Consider the following 16877-nt stretch of genomic DNA (forward strand, 5'->3'; position numbering starts at 1 on the left):
GTTTTCCATGATTTGGATACAAGGGTATTCATGATTATAATGTTGATTGGGTTTCTATTCCATGATTAATTGCAATATTTATGTAAAAGAAATTATTTTGTATATAGTGTCATGTGAATTCATGTTAAAGCCATAAAATTGTGATGTACATGTGTTGATTGGTACTATATGCATATACAATGCCTTCCAAGTGTTTGATGAGTTGTTTATGTGAATTAAATAGTGAGATTATATCATGTTAGCATGTATACTAGTTCAATCCATTCAAGTGTTTGATAAAATGCCTCTATAGATGCATTATGAACAAGTGTACGTTTCTATGCTATACAAGGTCATGTGATGCTTCACTTTTCATGCTATTGAGTCCTGGGGGATTTAATACCCAAAAATTTAGCTGTTTACCTAGAGCCAACATCAGTTATAGAATAAACTCAGTCACATCAGGATCAGAAGTACTCTCAGTCAGTTACAGAACTCAGAAAAACTAAGTAAACTCAGTATTTGTCCAATCCAGCTCAGTATTTGATTCAGACCTCAGTAAATTCAGTCAGTTAACAGAATTCAGTAGCATTTTGTCAGTTAATGGAACTCAGTAAACATAATTAGTATTAGTTCAGTCAAGCCTAGTATGAACTAGGAATTAGTTAAGTGTATATTCAGTTAGGAGTAGGATTCAGCACCAAGTAAACCCAGGGATGGGGGCATTACTGACAGTAGAGGGTTTGACCCTTAGTAGCAATCCCTGCATTACAGAACTACGTAGCTAGCGTAGGTTGAGATATTTTCCTGTTAGACTAGGGTTGATACATCTCATATAAGTTATCCTTCCAGCGAGGGTTGACGAAAGAGCTTCCTATTAGAGAGGGTTAACTCATAGTCATCTTTACCCATGACACGGTACTAACACCCTTTCAACTGGGATTACAAGTTGGACCCCAATCTATTCAGAAAAGGGAATGGAGGTTAGATGATTACCTCCCACAGTCTCAGTTTTATTTCTAGTCTTAGTATAGAACTCAGTTTAGTTCTACAGAATTACGACTATCAGATACAGTCACTCAGTTTAGTACAAAACTCAACACTGTTCCACAGAATCAGGACTGTCAGATACAGTCACTCAGTTATCTGTAGTACAATATTAGTAAACTCAGATACCAGTTAATCAATATTCAAAACTCAGTACCAATACTATCATGATCTCAGTTATAGTTTACGTTTGTATGCATGTATTCTCATTTAGTATACTCATGTCATTCAGTCAGTATTGTTTATGCATATGAACTCATGCATCTCAGCCTACCAGACTTAGAATACCAGTACATTTAAAGTACTGATGTATGCCTTTCTTTTGCTCTACGATATCTTATATCATAGGTTCAGAAGCATGGGCTCCCGATCGCACTTAGCTTCCTAGACCTTTTAGCAGCAGTGTTAGTGGTGAGTCCTTATATTTTGAGGACGTAATTATTATTTTATTACCCTAGTTTATCAGTTTTAGTAGTCACAGCTAGTTGGGGGTTTGTCCCATCAACTCCTTGTTCATACAGTAGAGGCTTTTCAGACTAGAGTATTTATAGATAGATGTTCACTTTTGGTATTGATGTACAATCCTCAATATTTATTTACAATTTTGAAACTTATTGTAAGTTTTCCACCTAATTTCCTCATAATTATAGTATTATTATTCAGTTATTATAGCAGGTATCTATCATGGGTTAGCTTGTGGTCCCTCGGGATTATGAACATCATGTGGTAACTGAGGTACAGACTCGGTGTGTTACATCATTATTGTATTCATCTAGGTTCTATGATGATGTATAATGATCGTAGTAAGTTTTATTGGTGGGATAATATGAAGTGAGATATGGCTATATGTATGGTGTGTCAACAAGTGAAAGTTGAGCACTTAATACCTAATGGCTTTTATCAAGAGATAGAGTTTCTCGATATAAGTGGGAAGTGGTTTTTATGGATTTTATCACGAATATTCCCCTATCTCAGAATCAGTGTGATTTTATTTAGCTCATTGTGGATAGAATGATTAGTCCGCTCACTTCTTGCTGGTGAGGTCTAGTTTTTTGGTGAAGGATTATGATAAGTTGTATCTTGCGAGATTGTGAAGTTACATAGTGCTCCAATTTCCATCATTTAGAATCGTTGTACTCAGTTCTCATCTCCCTTTTGGGTGTTATTTCAAAAAGGTATAGGAACTAAGGTCTGCCTTAATACCATTTTTGACCCACAGACAAATTAACAAGCAGAAAGGACTATTCAGACATTGGAAGATATGCTTTGTGCTTATGTGATAAATTATAGTGGTAATTGGTATGACCATTTGCCTTTGATTGGATTTGCCTGTAATAATAGTTATCATTCTAGCATTGGCATGGCTCATTTTGAGGCATTATATGGTATGAGAAGTCGTTCTCCTATTGGGTGGAATGCAGTTGGTGAGGGTGAATTTCTTGGCCCTGATTTGGTTCACCAAGCCTTGGAGATGGTGAAGGTGATTCATGGTAAGTTGAAAACTGCTCAAAGTCATCAAAAGTCCTATACAGATGTGAGGCGTAGGGATTTGGAGTATAATGTTGGCGATTGGGTATTCTTGAAGGTATCTCCCATGAAGGGAGTGATGTAATTTGGTAAGAAGGGGAAGTTCAGTCCCTGGTATGTTTGTCCATATTTTATTTTTAAGAGGGTTGGTAATATTTCCTATGAGTTGGAGTTTCCCTCTAGTTTAAGCTCAATTCATCCGGTATTCCATGTGTCTATGTTGTGGAATTGTATGGGTGATTCTTCGTTTGTTATTCCTTTAAAGGATATTAGTATTTTAGACTCTTTTTCCTATAAAGAGGTACCAGTGAGGATCTTATATCGTCATGTTCTCTGGTTGCAAATGAAAGAAGTGGCTTCAGTGAAGGTTCTATGGACGAATCAAAAGTTTGAGAAAGCTACTTGGGAGGCGACAGAGAACATGCAGTCTAAGTATCCGCATTTGTTTTCCATTCTGGAATGTATGCTAGAGGTACGTTTTAATCTTCTTAACTTGATTTATTTCTCTGACAGGCAAAGTATTCAATTCCCTAAACTTTGAATCAAGCAAATGGTTTCATATAAAATGGGTTCGAGTCCCAAAGTCAATTGAATGAATGGTTGAGTTATAATAATCATGGCATATGTATTATCCTTGTTGTATGTCTTTGTTTTCTAACTTGGTTTAAGGTTAGTTTGATGTGTTAACTCATGCTTGTTCTTGTTTTACCCGTCATTTGAGGATGAATTATTCAAATGGGGGAGAATTGAATCACCTTGTCTTTGACCCCTTAGAAAAATTCCCTTAGTTGAAGTTTCTAGGCAAGGGATGACTCAGGGTACTAGTCTTACCCTAGGATACGGTTTGGTGTCCTCTTAGACATATGTTAGGCAGTGTAGTAGGGGTTACACTCTATCTAAGGTACGGTTTAGCCTCTCCCAAGTTGTACAATTGGGTACTAGTCGTAAGATGTCAAGTCGTATGATGTGTTAAGCTTGGTCTAGTGGACACTGTAAAAGGTATGGTTTGTATAGTAATACTCGTACCTTAGGATAAGATTTATGCATGCATGGTCGTATGTTTGGACAATTATAGGTCCATGGTGAGGCCTAGGGTATGAGTTAGGGTACCACTCATACCTCAGTGTATGGGTCAAGGGGGTGAGTCGTACCCTTATAGGGTTCACTTTTCAGCTTTTAAGCTGAGGACATTTTAGACTTTTCCCACCCCTAAACACTTATGACCCATGACTTATAACCTTTTATGTCCCGTCATTGTTCACATATACAAGATCAAAAACATCTCAAAATCCTCTCTAAACTTCTCCAATAAAATTGGGGGCTACGGTTCATCAAGGTGGCCATTTAGGAGCTTGGAGGCTAAGAATCTTTCCGTGAATAACCTTGTATAAGGAATGTGACTCTTACCTCATTGTTATTTCTCAAATAAATTGTATTTTAAACATTGAATTTTATTCTTGAATAGTGGGTTTTGAAATCAAATGTTGAGGATTTTGATGCATAGTGGTGAGTATTATTTACTCTTGTTTAAATTTTATGCTTATTCATGTTTTTGGTGATGATATGTACATATGGGTGCTTGTTGATTGTGGTTTAATGAATGGGTCTTGAGTAACCCTACTATTAATGGTCTTAAATTAGGGTTTGATCATGATAAAGGTATGCCCTCAAGGTGTTTGTCAAAATGTCTAAGAGAAATAACTAGTTACATGCTAATAATGTTTTGAGCTAAGGTAATGGCTTAATGTGTAAGAATGGTTGGTAAATGATAATGTGAAGCCTTGTTGTCTATTCAAGGAGTGAATAGAAGATTTTGGTGCTTTGATTGTTTAAGAAGGGTTAGAATCTCTAACATGAAATTTAATTGTCTTGAACTTAGGTTTGGTATATGAGTGCTAATGAAGTATGAATGGTGATGTATAGTGTTTAATGACAACAAATTGACTTGATTGATCATTGAAACTAAGGTATTGGCCTATTAAAATAATTGATTGATAAATGATTCATGAATACCATGTGGTCATATATGGTGTTGAATTGTAGATGTTGCGACTCAAATGCACACGAAAGTGCACGTGATTGTTCAAGTAATATAGTAATTTAAACAATCAGATATCATTCCCACGAGGACTAAACAACTAGGAATTTAACCAACTTTTAGTTTTAGACAATGAGTATTAAGTGTTGTAAAGTATCATGATGATTTTGAACTTGAGAATAAAAATATAAATTAATTAACTAGAAATAAAATTTTATTACTAAAGCAAGGCAAGCAACCGTTATAAACAATAATGATAAGAATTCCAAGGTTGAGGCTTTTCGAACAATCATACAAATCTCCATTCTTATAGTAGTCTAATTGGTTATCGGGTAGTTGATTCGCAAAGTTTAGGCAATGATTTTTGTCTCCCGACCTCAAATCTTCTATCTATTGAATATTGTAGATACAATTCCCACAGAGATACAACAATTCTTCTAGATTCATTAAGTACTCTTCTTGCAATTGAACCAAACAAGGCTTCTAGATGCCAATTCAAACCCCTTATTTGATAAAAGGGTAAGAACTTTGCTCCTTAATTTCCTCATTCTAATCTATGATTCTTCTCCCAAATTAACATAGAAATATAAATTAAAGGCGGCCAAGAATTAAAATAGTAAGCTCAAGAAATTAAGAACAACCCAGGTGATAATCCCAAAAAGAAACCACTATAAAGAATATCAAAAAGTAATCATGTTCTTGGCCTCAACCCCAGAACAAGGGCATTTAGCCACTCATGTTTGAATTAAACATCAAATACAAGTAATTAATCATACCCAAAATTAGTATTGAGGAAAAGAAGTTAAAAAGAAATAATAAGAACCCTAAAAGAAAGAATTCTATGTTTTTCCGCCGCTGCTATGCTTTCCAAAAGTGTTTGGAATTGTGCTCACGTGTTCCTTTTATACATGGGAAAATTTCACCAGATGTGAAGCCTTAACGCGATGCATCGATACGTATCAATAAATCCAATGCGTTGCGTCAAGATTGCATTGATGCTCTGGAATTTACCTTTAAAAATCATACTAAGTCAAGTTCTTCAACACACGACGCGACGTGTTGACATCTGTTGTGTCACTGGAATTTTCTCCTCAAAATATGATGAAGTGTCAAAACTTTTAGCCTCGACGCGACACGTTGACATCTTGTCGATGCACTAAAAGTTACATAGACGCGGCGCGTTGACATTGTATAGATGCACTGGAAGTTACTCTTCAAATTTTGGCTAAGGTACACTTATTATCAATCAACGCGACGCATTGAGATAGAGCCGCGTCACTGGAATTTTTCTCCATTTTTTCTGTTTATTTTCGTCAATCCTCATCTCCATTCTTTATCCTTACACTCGTGCATCTACAATATTTTTTATTTTGATCAACATAGTCTTTTGCATCTTCATGATATGTATCCAATTTTCTTCTGAATCCATGGGAAATTTACCTTGTATCTTTAATCGCATCGGTTAGCTACGAAACACAATTTAGCTCACAATGTCATATAATTAGCACAATTTTCATTCTCAAACTAAGTCCAAATATGGGCAAATAGCGGTGTTTGGACATATACATACACCCAATATCACCACCCCACACTTAAAACCTTGTTCGTCCTCGAACAACTTCAAGAAACACCATCATTAAACATTTTAACCACAACCTAAGAGTCATGCTAGTGTTGGGCACATGAACACTTTATTTCACACTTCATCATCTCAACAGTGACATTCAATTCATTGGTAAACTTAATAAAATCACGTAATCAGGCAACTCAATAAGTAAACCAAAATTTCATCCACATGCACCCTCACAACAAGAAAATTTTCCCCATATCACTCATAATTTAATAATTTTAATCAGGCGGGGAATATCAAAATCCAATCACTCACTCTTAACAAAGAATTCATACATAATAGGTGATGAACCATAGGCTTTCCCTTAGTGTATTATTCCACTAATAGTCGAATGTTGAAATGTAGGATCAAATAGGTCATTTTATGGTCATAGTACAGGCTAAGGGATAGGTAGGAACTATTTGGGAAATAGTGACTAATCTCCCTAAGAACTTTCATACATAACCACCTTCAATTTTGGTAGCCTCACTCACATTTTGTCAACCCAATTTTTTATTTCATTATCTTTACACATTCATTGTTTCACCCCAGTCTTTCTAAGCACATTAACAACACTACGATAGGAGTATTTTTCTTTTTACATCACAATTCAATCTTCAAATTTTCTTCATACCCCAATTCTTGTTACGTACCCCTATAGTAGCTACCCTAAACCTAAGCAATTTCACATTGTCCTTAACGGACCAGGCCCAAAACAAGTTCATTGTAACACAAAATCGGGTAACAATAACAGAAATTGTCTTCATATTTTTTTTTCTAACTCCTAACCGTCACAGTTAAATGCACAATGAACGCTTCTCTAGGCTTCACTTTAACCTTTTTCCTTATTTATATTTCCATTCCCTCTTATTCCATCATCTGTATTAAAGCGTTTAGGAACTAAGGATCGAATTAAGGTCTATTAAAGAAAGGATTTGGCTATGAGTGAGGCTACCAAAGAAATCAGGCTGTAGGCTCAATGAGGCTGACTAAGGTAATGCATAAGGTAGGTAAATAAAGTCTTTACAATTTGGTCAACAAAGAAATGCCTAAATCACTTCCTACACCCAACACCTTTTATTTTGCTTTGTAAACACACCGGGCAAGTTCTAGTCATTCCTATACATGTAGAATACAAACAAATACTCACTTACTAGATGCATGCTAAGAATCAAGTCGGATCATTATGGTTTTTGATATTGCACTTTATCAAATTCAACATTAATCTAACCAAATCAAACTACACTTGTTGGGATTTAATATCTAAAAACATCTTATTTTGTTTCAATTAAAACATTTTTGCCCAATACACCGCATTTTTCAAAGGTCACAATCAGGGTCCTATCATTTTCTTAGCTTCTAAAAATGTACCCCCCTTAAGACGGTCGCCATCCATCTATCATAGGGAAAGGCAACTAACTATGACGTTGCATAACAAGAATTGCCAAAAAGGGCACACATAATACTTATAATCTAAGAATTACCACAAAGGGTGAAAATAGAATACTGTAAGTAAAGCAAACACTTTTAAACTTAATTTGCCAAAGAGGACAATCATCTTTCCAAAAAGGGCAATATTGTAAACTTACAGCCCATAAAACATAAAACAGAAATAAAAATTGTTCAACCAACATTGTTCAGATATTAAAAACAAAAGAAATAAAGATGAAGATGAAAAACGACCAACCACCCCACACTTAAACATAGCACTGTCCCAGTGCTTGCAATATGCGTAAGGAAATGTAGCGTCATATTCCCTGCTCAGTCAAATGATACCATGGCCATCATATCAGAATCAGCATCAGCATCATCATCATCACCCAAGCCATCACCAAAATCTACATCATAAGACTTTTCCTCATCCTTGGACTCATCATCAGAATAATCCATGCACCTCTCCTTATCTTTGTGGATTTCATCATCTACTGGCTCATCAAAATCTGGGACAATTCGCTATAAAGTCCAAGTATGAGGTCCTAATAGATAATCCAGCTCCATCGTACGAATCTCTTATTGGGTGGTTGGATACCCCTAATTCCTCAACTGCAACATAGTCAGCCCATACATATGAGTTGTGATCTCATCAATACGAGCTTGATGCTTGAGCATAGTCAAATTTACACCATGAGGAGCTGGTCCCTTGGTACGAGAAATATCCAATGGCCTTCACCAACGGGTGGAAATAATCTGTCTCCTCCTCGGGAATACCTTATTGCCTTAAAAATCTAGTCAGTAGCTCTCCGAACACATATCTATGACCCCCTAAGAATCGATCCTTCCTTATCACTAAAAAAATAATGGAACCTACATTCAAATCCACATCATCACGCATCAACTCATAAATAAAACACACCCTATCACAGGTCACCTCCATCATATGATTCCCATGAATAAGACAAGCATAGATGATTTTGGCCCACAAACATGTCTCCCTATTTAGATGAGAAAATAAAAGTGATACATCTGTACCTTCCTCTTTATGGCGAATCCACCTCTCCATAGATCGAGTGTTCCATAGAAGATGATGGATATGCTGATATGGTGGCTCAATGATCATTGTCTTCAGTGGCTCCGGATCTGCAAAGGGTGTACCTAACAACTCATTAATAGTATTCGCAATGAAAGTTATCACATGACTACGTACCTAGACCTCAGAATCTTTTGGGTTCCAATTTGCATAGAATTCCTGAACTAAGCTTAAGTTGCATGCACCCGGCTGCTCAAAAAGAAAATTTATGTAGTAGGCCTCTATCTTTCTCACCATAGATGGATATTCTTTCATCAATATTGCCCTATTGATAAATTAATCGACTTAATATTTTGACTCTTTGTGTTGAGAGTACCACTTTCGTCCTGCAACAACCACCGCCTTAGTTCCAAACCTCTTTTGAGCCCTAGGAACATATGGGGCTACTGAAACCTAGTCAGCTTGATGGCTTCTCTTTTGTCTGAGCTATGATGGTCCAGCTGCACTCTTTCCCTTGCTCCATTATTGATGGCTGCTCAACATTGTACCTATTAAATATAACAGCCCAAAAACATATAGAACAAACACCTTCAAAACTAGCCACCACTAAGTGTGAAATTTACCACACACTTAGTTTCTAGCACAAGTTCATACAAAAATATGCACTAGGGTACTCAGACTTCTCCTTTCTATTTCACGATTCCTATAATCAGTCATTCGGCATTTCACACTCTCAGCTTCAATAACTAACTATAAAATTTTTATAAAAATATCTTCACCTATGTACTTTTACTAAATTAAACATATTCTCACTCCACTAACAATCACTTCCATATCTCATAGCGACCACTAAGGTGTTGTGACATTAGTATTTACCACACATGTAGTTGCTATCATGTAGTGAAACAAACACATCCTAAATTGTTACAATTCTACATATGGTGCAGCCAAATACTCACTTGTTTATCAATTTAAATTTCTATCCCTTATCTAACCCAAATCAATTAAATCATAGTTGAGTTTTCATCAACATGCTACGTAAGAGAGAACACAGCTTTAATAACATAGGAACATATCACCAACCCCTCAACATGCTTTCTCACATGAGAAAAAGCAAACTAACAATAATATCATATTATTATCTCCTCCTTATGCTCTCACACAATATCTAAAATTAACATTCAATGGAAGTTCAAATAATTTAAACACATTTCACATTAATTCAATCAAATTTTCAGAACATAAAACTTATAACATAAGTAAACCACATGGATTCATAAAACTAAAATACTTAAAATCAAAACTTACCTAGCCTTCGTTGAAAATAAGGAAGATAAAGTTGAAGCTTGTTGAAAATTGACTAAAATTGACTAAACTCAAAAGAGAGCAAGTTTATGGTATTGGGGGAAAAGGGGGAGGCGCAGCTAGGGTTACGTGAAAAGAATAAATTTAGCTAAGGTCATATATATAGAGATGACCCATAAATGAAAAGCCAATACGACATGTTAGATATCGCGTTGCAGAATTACTGCATCGTATCAAGTTTGCATCTTTTCTCTAGAAGTTGTATCAAATAATTTTTCTAAGTGTTATATGCATGGCAACCAACGCATCGCGATGGGTAATGAGTTGTAGGACCAACGCGACACATAAAGATTGCATAAGTTCACTGGAAATAGCCTTAGAAAATTTTTGTAAGTGTGGGCATGATGCACATCGACACAACACGTCAAGATAGCATCGGTCCACTGGAAATTGCATCCAAAAAATTTTATAATGCCAAATTTCCTATACTTTAATGCATCTTTTCTTACCCTTTACCTTTTTCTCACCATGTATCACCTATTTACTTAATCAAAGGCCCATGTTCATCATCTTCTCATCCTCTCTTTCTTCGCCAAGTTTTAAGTTTCTACATATCAATCAAAAACAACAAAATCATATAAGTAAAAGTAGGTTGCCTCCCACCAAGTGCCTTATTTTTGGTCCTGGAAGGACTCATCTTTTTGTATTTTCCTTCTTGTTATATAAAAAATTAAACTACCTATTACATTACATTTGTGGGTTGCCTCCCACACAGAACCTTATTTTATGCCGTAGCACGACTTAGCTCAGTACTACTCATCAGCAAAGATGATGGACTTCTTGTGCTTATCTTGATGATCCACCCAATAATGCCTTACGTGCTGTCCATTCACCAGAAACTTCTCCGTCTTCTCTTTATTCTACAACTCCACAGCTCCATGAGGTTTCATTAGCACCACCTAAAAAGGTCCAGACCATTTCGATCATAATTTACTCGGTAACAACTTAAGCCTTGAATTGAACAACAAAACAAGTTGTCCGGGTTCAAACACTCTCTCTTTAATTTGTTAATTATGCCACCTTTTGGTTTTCTCCTTATAAAGCTTGGAATTTTTGCAGGCATGAAACATAAACTCGTCAAGCTCATTCAACTACAGTAATCGTTTCTCCCCTGCGGCTTTTATCTTAAAATTCAACTTTTTCATGGCCCAATACGCTCAATGTTCTAGCTCTACAGGTAGATTGAATGCTTTACTATAAACCAACCGATATGGAGACATCCCAATGGGCGTCTTGTAAGCTGTTCTATAGGCCCAAATGTGTCATCTAACTCTCAGCCCAATCTTTTCGCTGCCCATTCACCATTCTTTGCAGTATCTGCTTAATCTCCCAGTTTGACACCTCAACTTTTCCACTAGTTTGGGGATGGTACGCAGTGACAACCTTGTTCCTAACACCATATTTAGCAAGAAGATTTTTGAACCAAGTGTTGATATAGTGCGTACCTCCATCACTAATAATCGCTCTAGGTGTACCAAATTGGGAAAATATGTTATTCACAAATTTCAGCACCACCCTTGCATCATTAGTCGGACTAGCCACAGCTTTCACCCATTTAGAGTCGTAGTCAACTGCTACAAGAATGTATGAATTGCCTTTTGAAGGTGGCAATGGTACCATGAAATCGATTCCCTAAACATCAAAGACTTTGACTTCTAAAATATTATTGAGGGCTATCTCATGACGCCTAAATATAGTGCCCAACCTTTGACATTGATCACAATTTTTCACAAAAGCAATTGTGTCTTTAAACAAAGTAGGCCAGAAAAAACCTGATTACAGCACTTTTCTAGCAGCCCTCTCACCTCCATTATGTCCACCATAAGGAGATGAGTGACAATCTTCAAGCACCTTTAAAAATTCAGCCTCTTGAATACACTTACGAATAACTCCATCTAGACCCTACTTAAAGAGATACGGTTTATCCCAAATATAGGCATAAGAATCATGAAGTAATTTCTTCCTTTGTTATATGGTGGTATTAGAAGGGTATACCTCACAAGCTATCCAATTCCCAATATCATCATACCAGGGGAACTCAACTACCTCTAAAGACAACAACTTTTTATCAAGAAACTCTTCCTTTATACTAAGAGAGTTATAAAAAATATCATTTTGACTTTCCAACTGTGACAAGTGGTCAGCAACTTGATTTTCAGCTCCCTTCCGATCTCAAAACTCAACATCAAATTCTTAAAGTAGCAGAATCCACCTAATCAGTCGAGGTTTTGCATCCTTCTTTTTCACAAGATACTTAATAGAAGTATGGTCAGTATGAACAATTACCTTAGTGCCAACTAGGTAAGATTTAAACTTGTCGAATGCATAAACTACTGCCAACATCTCTTTCTCTATAACTGTATAATTAGCTTGAGCATAATTCAACACTTTTCTAGAATAGTAGATTAAGAAAAACACCTTTTCCTTTCTATAACTTCAAACTACTCCCACAACAACATCACTAACATTACACAACAGCATAAATGGTAAATCCCAATCTGGTGCAATCAGAATAGGTGCTTCAATTAAATTTTTCTTTAGATTTTCAAAAACTGCTTGGAAATCAACCCTGAACTTAAACTTGGCCTCTTTCTCAAATAATTTGCAGATGGGGCTTGCAATCTTTGAGAAATCTTGAATGAACCATCTGTAGAAATCAGCATGTCCCAGAAAGCTCCACACTCCCTTGACTGTGACTGGATGTGGCAACTTTTCAATTACTTCAACCTTCTCCTTATCTACTTCGAGTACTTTACATAACACTTTATGGCCTAGGACAATTCCTTCCTTAACCATAAAGTGGCACTTTTCCTAATTTAGCACCAAGTTTGTCTCTTCGCATCGAGCTAAAACTCTGTCAAGATTCTTCAAGCACTTTTCAAAAGAACTACCATACGCAGAGAAATCATCCATGAATACCTCAACAAAGTATTCAACCATGTTAGAGAATATCGCCATAATACATCTCTGAAATATAGCAGGTGCATTGCATAGGTCGAAGGGCATGCATCTAAACGCGTATATATCATATGGACATGTGAAAGTGGTCTTCTCCTGGTCTTTCAGTGTTATGATTATTTGACTGTAGCCAGAGTACCCATCCAGAAAACAATAATACTCTTATCCTACCAATCTATCTAGTATTTGGTCAATAAAAGGAATCAGATAGTGATCTTTATGAGTAGCTTTATTCAATATCCGATAGTCAATACTGATCCTCCAACTGGTCACCATACGTGTGGGGATCAACTCATTATCATCATTAGTTACCATGGTTACCCTCCTTTTTTAAGTACACAGTGCACTGGACTCACCTATTTACTATTAAAAATTGGGTAGACAATACCACTATCTAACCATTTGATCACTTCTTTTCTGACCACCTCCTTCATCACAAAATTCAACCTTCTTAGTTGCTACACTCTCGATCTGTAACCCTCTTCCATGTAGATGTTATACATGTAAAATATTTGATTGATTCTTGTAATATCAGATATTTGCCAACCAATCACCTTTCTTTTCCTCTTTAGGACTACTATAGCTTTCTTACCTTCCCATCTATTAATTCTGTACAAAAAATAATAGGAAAAGTATCTTGATCACCAATAAAAAGATATTATAAATGAGGAGGGAGAACCTTAAGCTCCAAGTTAGGAGCTTCTTCAATTGAGGCCTTGGGTGATGAATCGATTGGCCTATTCAATGGCTCAAAAGGTACTTTGTTCATCTTAATCACTGCCAAATTCATAACCTGGACCAATTCCAATGCTTCCATTTCTCCATAAAGATAATGACCTATCAAAGCTCTCTCGAATAGATCATTAGACAACAGCAACTGCCAATCTAAAGATAGGTCAATAACTGATATAGATATAACTCCTTATATATTACTGAAAGTTTTAGCACCTTGTACACATCAAAGACTTCTACTTTATCATGCACTCACATTGTTATTTTCTTGGTTGCTATATCAATTAGTGACTGTCCCATTGCTAAGAAGGGTCGTTCCAAAATAAATGAAACCACAGGATCAGCCTCAAAGTCAAGAATTACAAAATCCACCAAAAAGATTAAAGATTCTACTTGCACCAACATATCTTCAATAATACCATCTAGCCTATCAAGTGATCGATCTACCAACTGCAAAATAATAGTAGCGGGTTTGGAACTCCTAAGACCCATCTTTCGGTACCACAACGTGGGCATAAGATTTATGTTAGCTCCTAAGTCACATAATCCTTGTGCACAAATGACCTGTTCAATAGTAATCCACAAGGTAAAATTACCTAGATCCTTAAGATTGGGGGGCAATTTGTTTTGAATCTTCGACGTCCACTCTTCAGTAAGTGCAACTGTAGCATATTCGGTCAACCAGTTCTTAGTCGCAACTATGTCCTTCAAGTATTTTGTATATTTTGGCACACTCTGTAGAATATCAACAAGAGAAAGATTCACTTAAACCTGCTTCAGAAGATCTAAGAACTTATTATAACTCACTTTCTCTTGATGCTTCCTTGCCCTTTGAGAAAAAGGTAAGGGGCAAGTCTTTTTCTCCATATGAATTTCTTTACTTTTCACTTTTTCTTTGATTTCTTTCTCTCCATTGTCTTTAGCACCCTTATCATTAATTGTGGGACTAACCTGCTCCTGAACTATCTTCTTAGTTTGCATCCCACTCCTTATTGTAACCGCATTTACCTACTTGGGATTTGTCTCTATATCGCTATGTAATTCTCCTTGAGGTCTTGTATTCTATGCCCCTATAATTTGACCCAACTACAACTATAGATTTCTCGTAAGCAATTGTTGACTCTTCAACTTAGCTACAAACTATGCCTGTTGAGTCTTAATTTCAATTGCAAATTGCGCTTGTTTATCCATAAATTTCTTCATTAATTTCTCTATGTTGCCAGTTTAAGCAGTAGTAGCTTGATTATTTTGAGCAAACTGTTGATTTGGTTGTACTTTTCCCTTGTACTAATTTGTATTTTGTTCCTGATTTCTACATCATGAGAAATTGGGATGGTTCCTCCAGTTAGGATTATATGTGTTACCAAAATTTTTGTGTCCTTGCCTATTTGCATTTCCCACATAGTTGACAGTCTCTGGATTAATAAAACATGCATCTGATGTGTGCTCACCACATCCACAAACCTCACACCAAGAATTCACTTGTTGGATTGTATTCGCTATGGCTGTTGGTTATATAACACCCAACTTTATGTTATTAAGCTGAGTAATCATATGATTTTGCATGGCTGTGATATATGCCTGTAATGTGGTAAACTAATCTACCTCTAATACCCATGCAACTTTATAGAAGTACTCCTTAAATTTGTATGCCAGTTTGGGTTCCCTTGTGAAATATGATTCAGTAGTGTGTACAATTCTTCATATATCTTCTCAAAAGCCTGTCCACCTACTGATAAATCTAAGAGAATCTTTATATTTGACTCTAATCTCTTAATGAAAGTATGCACAAGACATTATTTGACTGGTGATAGTGAGGGCAATTTTTAAGCATACCCTTAATCTCTCCCAAGCTTTGTAGAGATTATCTCCTTCTTTCTGTTAAAAACTCAAGATCTCACTCCTCAAGTGTGCAGTTTTTCCAGATGGAAAGAATTGAATAAGGAATTTTCACGCTAGATCTTCGCATGTAGTGATGGAGAGTGGTGGTTCAGTATGTAGCCACCTTTTTACTTCCCCCATTAGATAGAAGAGAAAGAGTGTCAACCTGACATAATCAGAACTTACCCCTTCAGGAATGTAAGTATCGCTTATTTCCAAGAAGGTCTGTATATGCTGTTGCAAATCTTCGTGTGAAAGGCTATGAAATTGCCCTACTGAATTCAGCAATTGCACCATATTTTTCTTTAATTCAAATTGACCTCCTGGTTTGGTCTTGAGAATACTGCTCGTCACATGGTTCGTGAGTGGAATTTCCACCTCGCGAACAGGTCTAGTAGGTGGTTAAGTAGGGAAAACTGGAATAATAAGAGATGGAATAGTTTTGGCATTTGGATCAATAGGTTCATTTCTTTGTTCAGCCATTCTTTGCCTTTGTTGAAAGATCTATTCTAGTTTTGTAAAAGGCTCTACCAACTCTTTATCTCTCGCCAGTCCTAGATTTAATTAAACCTGCAAAAATTCAGCCATTAAGATCAAGTAGTTAACACTTAAAATTAATATCAAAAATCCAAAAATTTAGCAATTTACTAATTATATTAGTCCCCGGCAATGGCGCCAAAAACTTGTTGTGACTCAAATGCACACAAATGTGTTCGTGATCGTTCAAGTAATGTAGTGATTTAGATAATCAGATATTGTTCCCACAAGGACTAAACAACTAGAAATTTAACCAACTTTTAGTTTTAGACAATGAGTATTAAGTGTTTTAAAGTATCAAGATGATTTTCAACTTGAGAATAGAAATTTAAATTAATTAATTAGAAATAAAAGTTTATGACTAAAGCAAGGTAAGCAACAGTTTTAAACAATAATGATAAGAATTCCAGGGTTGAGTCTTTTCGAACAATCAAACAAATCTTCATTCTTATAGTAGTCTAATTGGTTATCATGTTGTTTGTTCGCAAGGTTTAGGCAATGATTTTTGTCTCCCGACCTCTAATCTTCTATCTATTGAATATTGCATCTACAACTCCCACAAATATACAACAATTCTTCTAGATTCATTAAGTACTCTTCTTGCGGTTGAACCAAACAAGGCTTCTAGGTATATCCCTATCCTAGATGCTAATTCAAACCCCTTATTTTATAAAAAGGTAAGAACCTTTCTCCTTAATTTCCTCATTCTAATCTTTGATTCTCCTCCCAGATTCACA

General features: G+C 36.0%; 1 non-coding gene across 1 annotated transcript; it reads left to right on the forward strand.

Moving 5' to 3' along the window:
• Nucleotides 1–15527: 15527 nt before the first annotated feature.
• Nucleotides 15528–15633, forward strand: LOC124899776. The gene has a single exon (XR_007057340.1). It is a non-coding gene; the product is annotated as a small nucleolar RNA R71 (small nucleolar RNA).
• The last annotated feature ends 1244 nt before the right edge of the window (nt 15634–16877 follow it).

Source organism: Capsicum annuum, chromosome 6 (genome assembly GCF_002878395.1).
Source record: "Capsicum annuum cultivar UCD-10X-F1 chromosome 6, UCD10Xv1.1, whole genome shotgun sequence".
Classification (NCBI taxonomy): domain Eukaryota; kingdom Viridiplantae; phylum Streptophyta; class Magnoliopsida; order Solanales; family Solanaceae; genus Capsicum; species Capsicum annuum.